Consider the following 13,434-nt stretch of genomic DNA (forward strand, 5'->3'; position numbering starts at 1 on the left):
GCATGCAGGCCACACGGCAGCAGTTACTGGCTGGTAGTGCTCCTGTCATGTGTTGTTAGCGCATTCTGTTGGACACTGAGGGCTGGCAGCCAGGATGGGTCAGTGTGGAAAAATATACATCAGTGAGACTGACAGGCCAATAGTAACTTGTATATGGGACTACAAGCATTATATTCATCTGGGGAAACATAGCAGTGAACAAATACCAGTGAGATTGTGGCAAGGAAATCAAATGAAATGAAAATTTTGTTCTGGCCAAGCAGCCAGGCTTGACAAAATTCCATATTGGAGAACCCATAGAAATAATAAAACTCCCTAACAACATGAACAGAGAGGATAAAGGCTTGCCATGTCCTGGCTGCCAGCCCCCAAAGTCCAACAGGCCACAGCAACAAGATGTGCTGAAGTAAGCAAACAAGCTGAACTGAGCAGTAAGAATACTGTGTGAAGCAGATAAGCAGACATCTTGCAAAAGCCATCTTAATGAGCTTAATATTTTTTATACTTGCTTCCCAATACACTTACTAGTGAATGCCGACAATAGAAATCAACTGCACTGTGATGTAACCAATCATAAAGCAAAATACCAAAACAAATTTCTGGTAGACTTTGCCTCTTTGTCTTGGGTTCAGAATGGAGCTATGTGTACTCTGCTGCAAAGGTATCCAACAAATTCCCATGTAACAAAGCAAGATATTGAGAATCGCTAAAGAAAATTTTAAAAAATCTCACTAAACAGTCTTTCTAAAAATTGTTTGAATACCTACATTCAAGAATTAAAAAGCATATGTGATGGTGGGAGGATGTATAGGACAGGTCTTGCATCTAGGTCTATTACAGGGGTATGAGCCATGAGGTACCAGGATGGAAGCAGGAGTTGTGTAGCGATGGACAAATATATTATGTAGGTTTGGTGGACAGCGGAATACCATTATGGGAGGTGTGGGAAGGATATTGGGCAGGACATTTCTCATTTCAGGGCATGACGAGAGGTTGTCGAAACCCTGGCAGATAATGTAATTCGGCTGCTCCAGTCCTGGGTGGTACAGAGTTATGAGGGGAATGGTCCTCTGTGGCCAGACAGTGGGACTTTCAGAGGTGGTGGGAGACTGGAAAGATAAGGCACGAGAGATTTGTTTTTGTACGAGGTTGGGAGGATAATTAAGTTATGTGAAGGCTTCAGTGAGACTCATGGCGAGTAGCAACTTTCTTTTGCTCTGTATTGTTGCATTCCATCCTGGATTTTCCATTGTTTGATAGACCTACAGATAAATAATTAAAGTGATCTACTTCTATATCCGCCTCCACAGCTGAGTGGTCAGCATGGCTGGCTGGTCTGCAGAGGTCCCGATTTTGATTCCTGGTACTGCCAAGGATTTTTGCTTGGCAGGAAGACTGGCAGCAGGTTGCAGCCAGCCTTATGAGGTCAACTGAGAAGCTATTCAACTGATTAGTGGCAGTTCTGAGTTCAAGAAACCCAACAATGGCTGGGACAGTGTTGTGTTGACCACCCCACCATATGGCATCTGAAGATTCCATTAACTTTTAAGTTTAATTATTCTTCATAGACCATGTAATAAAGTGTGGACCCTCATCACAATGTAAATGCTCCATCTTTTGTTACTGACTTGTGAAGCAAACTGTAGTTTAGTGTCACCTTGGCCGTGGGTGTGAGCATTTGGGTGTCAGTGTGAATGTGTGTTAATGTGAATCTATGTAATACTGCTAGAGAAAGAGCAAGAGCTTGATTGCTAGTGTAAATACCGTAGTCTGCTGAGTGTTTCAATGTGCAGCACATCAGCCAGCTGTAAGTAGGTGGTTGCCTTTCCTTTATATTACATATGAAATGTATTCTTTGTTTCAATGTGTATTGTGATGCAATATTTCACATTCCTGTGACACCTTCGAGTTATTCTTAATCAGTCTTCTGACTGATTTGATGCAGCTCACCATGAATTCTTCTCCTTTGCCACCCTTTTCATCTCAGATTAGCAATTGCAACTTACATCCTCAGTTATTTGCTGGATGTATTCCATTCTCTGTCTTCCTCTACAGTTTTTACCATCTACAGCTTCCCTAGCACCAAGGAAGTTATTCCCTAATATGTTAACAGATGTCATGTCACCCAGTCCCTTCTTGTTTTCAGTTTCCATATATTCCTTTCTTCACCAATACTGTGGAGAACCACCTCATTCCTCACCTTATCAGTTCACTTAATTTTCAACATTTGTCTAAAGCATCATAACCCAAATGCTTCAATTCTCTTCTGTCCCAGTTGTGCCATAGTCTCTGTTTCAATACCATGCAATTCTGTGTTCCAAGTGTACATTCTCAGAAATTTCTTCTTCAAATTAAAGCCTAATTTGATACTAGTAGACTTTTCTTAGCCAGGAATGCCCTTTCTGCCACTGTTAGTCTGCTTCTTATGTCCTCCTTGTTCCACCCGTCATGGGTTATTTTGCTGCTTATGTACCAGAATTCCTTAGCTTTTTCTATTTCATGATCTCCAATTCTGATGTTACGTTTCTCACTGTTCCCATTTCTACTACTTCTCATTATTTTCATCTTCTTCAGTTTACTCTAACTCCATATTCTGTACTCATTAGACTGTTCATTCCATTCAACAGATCCTGTATTTCTTCACTTTCATGACAGATAGTTACGCCATCATTGAATCTCCTCAATGCTATTTCTTCACCTTCGATATTTATCCGGCTCTTAAACCTTTCTTTTACTGTTTCTTCAATGTATAGATCGAACTGTAGTGGTGAAAGAATATATTCCTGTTTTGCTCCCTTATTAATCCGTGTCCCCCCATGAACCATGGACCTCCTCAGTGACACAGATAGCTGTACCGTAGGTGCAACCACAACAGAGGGTTATCTGTTGAGAGGCCACATGAACGTGTGGTTCCTGAAGAGGGGCAACAGCCTTTTCAGTAGTTGCGTGGGCAACAGTCTGGATGATTGACTGATCTGGCCTTGTAACACTAACCAAAATGGCCTTGCTGTGCTGGTACTGCGAACAGCTGAAAGCAAGGGGAAACTACAGCCATAATTTTTCCCGAGGGGATGCAGCTTTACTGTATGGTTGAATGATGATGGCGTCCTCTTGGGAAAAATATTACAGAGGTAAAATAGTCCCCCATTCGGATCTCCGGGCGGGGACTACTCAGGAGGACATTGTTATCAGAAGAAAGAAAACTGGTGTTCTACGGGTCGGAGGGTGGAATGTCAGATCCCTTAATTGGGCAGGTAGGTTAGAAAATTTAAAATGGATAGGTTGAAGTTAGATATAGTGGGAATTAGTGAAGTTCGGTGGCAGGAGGAACAAGACTTCTGGTCAGGTGAATACAGGGTTATAAATACAAAATCAAATAGGGGTAATGCAGGAGTAGGCTTAATAATGAATAGGAAAATAGGAATGAGGGTAAGCTATTACAAACGCATACTGAACGCATTATTGTGGCCAAGATAGATATGAAGCCCACACCTACCACAGTAGTACAAATTTATATGCCGACTAGCTGTGCAGATGACGAAGAGATTGATGACAGGTATGATGAGATAAAAGAAATTATTCAGATAGTGAAGGGAGACGAAAATTTAATAGTCATGTGTGACTAGAATTCGAAAGTGGGAAAAGGAAGAGAAGGAAACGTAGTACATGAATACGGAATGGGGATAAGGAATGAAAGTTGAAGCCGCCTGGTAGAATTTTGCACAGAGCATAACTTAATCATAGCTAACACTTGGTTCAAGAATCATAAAAGAAGGCTGTATACATGGAAGAACCCTGGAGATACTAAAAGGTATCAGATAGATTATATAATGGTAAGACAGAGATTTATGAACCAGGTTTTAAATTGTAAGACATTTCCAAGGGCAGATTTGGACTCTGATCACAATACATTGGTTATGAAGTGTAGGCTAAAACTGAAGAAACTGCAAAAAGGTGGGGTTTTAAGAAGATGGGACCTGAATAACCTGACAGAACCAGAGGTTGTAGAGAGTTTCAGAGAAAGCATTAGGGAACGATTGACAAGAATGGGGAAAAGAAATACAGTAGAAGAAGAATGGGTAGCTTTGAGAGATGAAATACTGAAGGCAGCAGAGGAGCAAGTAGGTAAAAAGACGAGAGCCAGTAGAAATCCGTGGGTAACAGAAGAGATACTGAATTTAATTGATGAAAAGAGAAAATACAAAAGTGCAATAAACGAAGCAGGCAAAAATGAATACAAACGTCTCAAAAATCGACAGGAAGTGCAAAATGGCTAAGCAGGGAGGGCTAAAGGACAAATGTAAGGGTGTAGAGTCGTCTATCACTAGGGGTAAGATAGATACTGCCTGCAGGAAAATTAAAGAGACCTTTGGAGAAAAGAGAACCAATTGTATGAATATCAAGAGCTCAGATGGAAACCCAGTTCTAAGCAAAGAAGGGAAAGCAGAAAGGTGGAAGGAGTATATAGAGGATCTATACAAGGACAATGTTCTTGAGAACAATATTATGGAAATGGAGGAGGATGTAGATGAAGATGAAATGGGAGATATGATACTGCGTGAAGAGTGTGACAGAGCACTGAAAGGCCTAAGTCGAAACAAGGCTCCGGGAGTAGACAACATTCCATTAGAACTACTGATAGCCTTGGGAGAGCCAGCCCTGACAAAACTCTACCATCTGGTGAGCAAGCTGTATGAGACAGGCGAAATACCCTCAGACTAATAATTCCAATCCCAAAGAAAGTGGGTGTTGACAGATATGAAAATTACCGAACTATCAGTTTATTAAGCTATGGCTGCAAAATACTAACATGAATTCTTTACAGACGAATGGAAAAACTGGTAGAAGCCGACCTCGGGGAAGATCGGTTTGGATTCCGTAGAAATATTGGAACACGAGAGGCAATACTGACCCTATGACTTATCTTAGAAAATAGATTAAGGAAAGGCAAACCTACATTTCTAGCATTTGTAGACTTAGAGAAAGCTTTTGACAATGTTGACTGGAATACTCTCTTTCAAATTCTAAAGGTGGCACAGGTAAAATACAGGGAACAAAAGGCTATTTACAATTTGTACAGAAAGGAGATGGCAGTTATAAGAGTCGAGGGGCATGAAAGGGAAGCAGTGGTTGGGAAGGGAGTGAGACAGGGTCGTAGCCTATCCCTGATGTTATTCAATCTGTATATTGAGCAAGCAGTAAAGGAAACAAATGAAAAATTCAGAGTAGGTATTAAAATCCATGGAGAAGAAATAAAAACTTTGAGGTTCGCTGATGACATTGTAATTCTGTCAGAGACGAGCAGCTGAACGGAATGGACAGTGTCTTGAAAGGAGGATATAAGATGAACATCAACAAAAGCAAAACAAGGATAATGGAATGTAGTTGAATTAAATTGGGTGATGCTGAGGGTATTAGATTAGGAAATGAGACACTTAAAATAGTAAATGAGTTTTGCTATTTGGGGAGCAAAATAACTGATGATGGTAGAAGTGGAGAGGATATAAAATGTAGACTGGCAATGGCAAGGAAAGTGTTTCTGAAGAAGATAAATTTGTTAACATCGAGTATAGATTTAAGTGTCAGGAAGTCATTTCTGAAAGTATTTGTATGGAGTGTAGCCATGTATGGAAGTGAAACGTGGATGACAAATAGTTTAGACAAAAAGAGAATAGAAGCTTTTGAAATGTGGTGCTACAGAAGAATGCTGAAGATTAGATGGGTACATCACGTAACTAATGAGGAGGTATTGAATAGAATTGGGGAGAAGAGAAATTTGTGACACAACTTGACTAGAAGAAGGGATCGGTTGGTAGGGCATATTCGGAGGCATCAAGGGATCACCAATTTAGTACTGGAGGGCACTGCAAAGGATAAAAATCATAGAGGGAGACAGAGAAATGAATACACTAAACAGACTCAGAAGGATGTAGGTTGCAGTAGGTAGTAAGAGATGAAGAAGATTGCACAGGATAGAGTTACATGGAGAGCTGCATGAAACCAGTCTCAGGACTGAAGACCACAACAACAACAATTAATCCATGCACTTCATTCTTGATCTTCTGGTCTTAATATTCCCTCTTGGTTCTTGTACATAATGTGTATTATCCATCTTTCCCTATAACTTATCCCTAATTTTCTCAGAACTTCAATTTCCAGGTCGTCGAATCCTGTGAAAGCGTCTTGCTTTTTCTTCAGTTTTGCTTCCATTATCAACCACATCATCAGAATTGCCTATCTAGTGCCTTTACCTTTCCTGAAGCCCAACTGATCATCACCTAACAAATCCTCAATTTTCTTTTCCATTCTTTTGTACATTACTCTTGTCAGCATCTTGGATGCCTGAGCTGTTAACCTGACTTAGGAATATGTCTTCCATTCGTTGGCTCTTGCTATGTCTGAAATTGTCTAGATGATGCTTTTCTGAAAGTGTGATGGTTTATCACCAGTCTCATACATTCTATATACCAAAATGGATAATTATATTGTTGCCACTTCGCCATCAATGATTTTAGGAATTATGATGGAATGTTATCTGTTCCTTCTGCCTTATTTGATCTTAAGTATTCCAAAGCTCTATTACATTCTCATTCTAATACCAGATCCCATATCCCTTCCCTGTCAACTCCTGTTTCTTCTTCCATCATGTCATCAGATAAGTCCTCTCTCTCATAGAGACCTTCATTGTACTCTTTGCACATATCTGCTCTGTCCTCTGCATTTGACAGTGAAATTCCTATAGTACTCTTAATGTTACCACACTTGTTTTGAATTTCACCAACAGTTGTTTTGACTGTATGCTGCGTCAGTCCTTCTGATAGTAATTCCTTTTTCAATTTCTTCACATTTTTCATGCAGCCATTTCACCTTAGCTTCCCTGAACATTTCTGTACTTCGTTCTTTTGTCAGTGAATTGAAGTATTTTTTCTGTTATCCAAAGTTTCTTTGCAATTATCTACCTTATACCTATGTTTCTCTTTCCAAATTCTGTAATTATTTTTATTAGAGATGACTATTCACCTTCAACTGAATTGCCTATTGAGCTATTTATTATCACAGTATCTATAGCCTCAGAGAGCTTCTATTCCTTTGTACTTCCGTATCCCACTTCTTTGCACATTGGTTCTTCCTGACTAGTCTCTTAAACTTCAGCCTACTCTTCATCATTACTAAATTGTAATCTGAGTCTATATCTGCTACTGGGTATGCCTTACAATCCAACATCTGATTTCAGAATCTCTGTCTGACCAAGATGTAATCTAACTGGAATCTTCCCACATCTCCTGGCCATTTCCAAGTATACCCCTTCCTCTTGTGATTCTATTACTAGCTGAAATTTATTGCAGAAGTCAGTCAGGCTTTCTCCTCTCTGATTCCTACTACCAAGCCCATATTTCCCTATAACATATTCTTCTACTCCTTCCCCTACAACCACATTCCAATACCTTAAGATTATTTGATTTTCATCTCCCTTTACATACAGGATTATCTTTTCAGTATCGTCATATGCTTTCTCTATCTCTCCATCTGCTGCTTGCAACGTCGACATGTATATCTGAACTATTGTTGTCAGTGTTCTCTGTTGATTCTGATGAGAACAACCCTATCACTGAACTGATCACAGTAACTCACTATCTACCCTACCTCCTTATTCACAATAAATCCTACTCCCAGTGTATCATTTTCTTTTGCTGTTGATATTACCCTATACAAGTCTGACCAGAAATCCTTTTGTTCTTTCCATTTGGCTTCACTGACTCCTACTACATCTAGAGTGAACCTTAGCATTTCCCTTTTCAGAATTTTTAGCTTCCCTACCACATTCAAACTTCTGACATTACATACCCCAATCTGTAGAACATTGCCCTTTTGTTGGTTATTCAACCTTTATCTCATAATCTTCACCATAGGTTGGTGTAATGTTTTGATCTTCCTTATCTTGCTTCTTTATATTTCTAATTACCACTTTTCAGTAGTGGTAAAAGTATCCTCAGTCTCTTGTGTCATCAAAACCTTCACTTTGCATCAGGTTTTGGTTGGGCTAATTGGCCCATTAAATTTGCTTCCAGTATGGTAACCTTTTTTGAGATCATAGTCTGGTGTTACTAATCCCTAGTACGTAATCTGATTTTGGTTTGACTGGTTTTTGTATTCCAAGCAATGATAATATGGTACCATTGACTTGCTAGGCCTGTTGTGGATCTTTGCATTAACATTTTATTGTGCATTGGATGGTCAGTGCCTCATGTGCATTTCCTCAAGTCAGCAAGGTTTATGGTTTATCTGCCAGTGCTCAGAAGGTATAAGCAGAAATGTTTCACAAAGAAGGAGAAGAAGAAGAAGAAGAAATATAATTTGTCTTCAGAAATATTATGGCTGATATTTTTTGTTGATATATGGCTTCTGGCCAGGTAATCTCTATACTTCCTAGATTAACTTTCTGTTGCAAACATGTTCTGATTTCATTAATTTTGGATGTGCTAAGAATACACAACGATGGAGCACCTCCTTCATTTTTGTGGAAAACTACAACTTGCTCCTTAGTCACTACTCCATTTTCAGTTATATAATATAAAATCATCTAATAGACTCAACAGTTGAAAGAAACTCTCTATGATCTATACATTTTCTTTGGAGGAAAGCACTGACCTGAAAAACTGTTTAACTTCTTGACCTAGGATGATCATCTCATTTCGTTTTTTCTACCACACTGATCTAATCTGGTGAGTTATCAGACCCAATTAATTTCTTTTTATTGATGAAGAGAACAGTATTCCATTCTTTCCTGGGATCTAGAATTTACAGCATTCGTCCTTCGGATCCTAGGCTATGATTAAATTGCAATTGTATTCCGTGCAGAAAGTTTTTATCTCTGAAATTATCATTCCATCATCTTTTATACAAATGCACAACCTGAGTAACTGAGATCCAACTATACTAAGCTGTTATTGAGTTTCTTTGAGTGTTGAAATGATATAGTTTCTGTAAGATTCAATTAGTTCCACTTGATTTAATCCAGAGGTAATATCTTGGACTGTCCGACACAACTTTCTTGAGAAGTACTGATAGTGGATACAAATACATAATCACCACAAACACAACACATTTCCATGCCCATACGGTATATTGAAACCATTGACATTCAAAACAACTTTCCATTGTCTTGGAATGGATAAATAAGTGTCCTGTATGTTTCGAGGGAATCTTATACCACTGATCCTGCAAAATAGTGGCAAGTTTAGGTAATGATGATGGGGGTGGGCGACGATCACCCACCCTCCTCTCCAAAGTAGACCACAAAGGTCAGTAATATTGAGATCTGGTTACTGTGGTGGCCAGTCCTGGATGATGAAAGGTGTGTGAACAAGGCCACCGTCATCTTGGAACACAGCATTATACCACACAGTGGACATGATCAGCTAAAACGGTCACAGTAATGTGACCTTGCAGAGTAACTGTGAGGCCCTTGGAATACCAAAATATGGGCGCCCAAATTGTCCCTGAACCACCACCACGTTTCACTCTTGGTACGTAATGTTCTGGCGTAACCACAAGTGCCGGAACAAAGATGAAGAATGCAGGAGAAGAGAAGGTTATGAGACGTCATCGGCCAATGGTGTGCTGATTAGGTCTGCATCACGACAAGAGCGTCCTTTAGCCACAGAGTATATGCACAGTATTAGGAGAGCACTGTGACAGCAGTGATGTGTGATCCATATCAATTGCTTACATGTACCTTTTATACAGCAAAGGACTTTCATTGTTTGCATGTCACCCATTGCTTGCGACACCTTTATAAATTCAAAATTAAGTGTTGTCAATCTTCTTATTAGAAATAAAAAAAACTATTAATGTGATTTTGCTTGAACTGTTGTACAGCATTCCGAGAACATAGCATCCTTAGGCACCCTATACGAGATGAGTCAGCAAGAAGAGGTGTTACAAACAAACCCCGCGCCTGATGGCCATGGAATTTTTTGTTTTTGCTTGTGCAGTAATTCTCTCTTATCTTTACTTTGCAGGGGCTTTTCTTTGCTTTAACAGTTTCTTGTTTTTGCTAATCAGTGTTTTCAGGTGGGCATTGCAGATTTCTTTGCTTGCTTGCCTTGTTTGTTTGTTGCATTTGTGTCTTCCGAAATGCCCACCCCCACCTCTCCCGCACCCTGCTCAGGCACCACAGCCACAAGTGTTAGATGCCACACAGCTAAAGCACATGCTTCAGTTCCAGACACAACAGATCCTCATGTTACTCAACACGGTGCAGCAGCTACCGGCCAACGCTACACGCCCGATGAAACAAGCACCGCCTACTACAGCTGCTATACCAACTTTTCGACAGTTTCGTGACCAAGAAGATGAATGGCTCGAGTGGTTGTCACAGTTTGAGGTGCATCTCTTAGCTCACAATGTACCAGCTATTGTGTAACTTCCATATCTATTATCCATAGTAGGAAGCGCAATGTTCTGCCTCGTCAACAAACTTTTCCCAAACGCCACTCCGACTGAACTTAATTATGAAAACGTTATCAAGTCACTAACAAACTATTATGACCGACAAGTGAATGTGGTAGCAGCTAGATGTCAATTCTTTAATGGCAAAAAACAGTCAGAACAAACTTATCGTGAGGGGATAACAGATTTGCAGAGTATGACAAGGAAATGCAAATTCAAATGTGCTTGTGATGCTTTATGTTCAGATGTTATGTTGCCTGATGTCAAACTCGGAGAACAGATTTTGAAACAGTACGATCCATCATTTCAGCAGGTAGTGCAGATACTTGATCAGTATGATTCAGGTGCCCTGTTGGCCATTAAATTTGAGCAGCCAGCTATCTGTCAGGTTGAGTCTCTTGATTGCGATTGCCTCATTCCACAGAGGCAGCTTACACTAGTCACTCCGAGTAAACAACGCTGCATGCTGCATAAGCAGTTCACTAAACAGGCAGCTACACGGGTGAACAGAATTAAGTCTTGCCCTAGGTGTTATTCACGGTACAAATGCCAAGACTGCCCCCCCCCCCCCCCCCAACAAGCTCATTGTTATGCTTGTGGTAAGAAAGGACATGTACAATCCGCATGTTTGCAACGGAACAAACATAGAAATTCAGCAGACTCACAAAACTCTATCCACAAGGTACATGTCACTAATGCAGTGTATTCAAAGTCTGCACTGGGCATTAGCAAAACTAGCAAGCGTACACTTTCTTCAGTGATATGCCAGTTGAACAAACTTTTTGTTCATTTACTTATTTGTGGGAAACGTGGGAAATTTCAGTTGGACACAGGTGCCTCTGTCACACTGCTAAATCGTCACACATATTAACTGTTAGGCTCCCCACGCATGTCTAAAACTAGCACACAACTGATGGCTTATAATTGACAAGATATTCCCGTTCTCAAAAAATGTACTTTGCCTGCCATATATTGCTCGCATACGCGAACGATGACTTTTACAGTGCTACAATCATGCGAGTGTGAGAACATATTTGGTCTTGATTCTTTTGATTTGTTTGGCTTTATCATTCGGGACAACGTGTTGTCAGTGTCTGCATTCTATGCAAAGGACAGTGTAGCTAGCTTGCTAAAAGAATTCCCGGAACTCTTCTCTGACGATTTAGGCAAAGCTAACAATTTTGTTGCACATCTGACTCTGAAAGACAATGCTCAGGTGAAATTTTCCAGGTCCAGAACTATTCCCATTGCATTAACTGGCAAATTCGTTGCTGTACTTAAAGAATTGCAAGATAGCAGAGTTATTGTGCCCATATCAGCTAGTCAGTGGGCAAGTCCACTGGTTTTGCTCCCCAAACCTTCAGGTCTCATTCGTCTCTGTGTTGACTTTAAGTCTACAGTCAACCCACAAACTATGATTGATACTTATCCATTGCCACACCCAGAGGATCTCATGGACAAATTAGGCACTGGACGCTACTTTTCAAAAACTGATTTGCACAGCGCGTATCTTCAGATACCACTCGATGAAGAATCTCAAAAAGTGTGTGTAGTTAACTCATTTTGGTGTGTTTAAATATGTGCGTTTGCCTTTTGGCAATACTTCTGCACCCGCCATTTTCCAACGGTATTTGGATCAGCTGACTGCACAAGTGCCAAACTGTTGAAACTATTTGGACGATACTGTCATAGCAGGTCGTACACCTGAAAAACATATTACCAATTTCCGTGTTTCGTTTCATGTGTTATCTGATTCAGGAGTAAAGTGTAGACTGGACAAGTGTGATTTTTATAAACCTGAGTTGCAGTATCTTGGTCGTGTCATAAACAGTCAAGGCATCCATCCTCTTCAGTCGCATTTGTTAGCCATACAAGGTATGCCAGTTCCTCGCACTATCACAGAATTGTAATCAGTCTAAGGGAATACGAACTATTACATTCGGTTCACACTGAATGCTGCGCAAATAGCAGCTCCATTACGTCACGTGAGTCATGAGAATGTGCCCTTTGTTTGGACAGATGAGTGCCAAGTAGCTTTTCAAAAACTTAAAGATGCATTGCTCAGTGATTGATGCTTAGTTCACTTTGATCCTGACAAACTAGCTGTACTGCAAGTTATGCTGCCTCTTACAGAATCGGTGCAGTACTTTCGCACAGAATTGGTGATAAAGACACTTATTGCTTTTGCATCAAAAGTGTTGTCCAAAGCTCGATGTAACTATTCACAAATTGAAAAAGAGGCTTTGGCTATTGCGTATGGTGTCACCAAATTTCACTGCCATTTTCATGGCAGAAAATTTTACTTAGTAACATATCACAAGCCTTTACAGTCCTTCTTTCATCTGACAAAACTGGTTCCTTTACGAACTGCCCACAAATTGCAGAGATGGGCGTTGTTGTTGTCTCAATACCAGTATAAGATTGTGTATTGTCCAACAGCTCAAGATGGCAATGCGGATGACTTTCACATATTCCAGTTGGCCCTGATATAGACTTTGATGCTTCTGCTGCATCTTGTTATCACATTGATGCTCAGGAGTCTGAATTGCTTCAGTTTTTTCTGCTGAACTAAAGGAGAAATGCACAGGCCACAGAAGCTGATTCAGATTTGAACATTTTGCTAAACTACATTCGCACATCTTGGCCTTGTTCCTTGCATAGCATAAAGAACTCTGTAGTGCGCCGAACTTTGCTCATTGGCATAGCCTTGCTGTACAGAAAGGTGTAACTCTTGTACAAAATGACAGTGGACAGACACGTGTGTTGATCCTTAAAGTTTTGCAAAAAGAAGTGTTACAGTTTCTTCACCAAGCACACTGCGGGATTGTTTGTACGAAACAGTTAGCGTGTCAACACTGTACTTGGCAGGGTATGGACACCCAAATTGAACGGATGACGTCACAGTGTGACGCATGTGCGGAAAATCAGTCCGCTCCACCACAAAAATTCTTTGCTTGGCCTAAGTCGCAATTGCCATGCAAC

The sequence above is a fragment of the Schistocerca serialis genome, chromosome 5 (assembly GCF_023864345.2).
Source record: "Schistocerca serialis cubense isolate TAMUIC-IGC-003099 chromosome 5, iqSchSeri2.2, whole genome shotgun sequence".
NCBI classification, from domain to species: Eukaryota; Metazoa; Arthropoda; class Insecta; order Orthoptera; family Acrididae; genus Schistocerca; species Schistocerca serialis.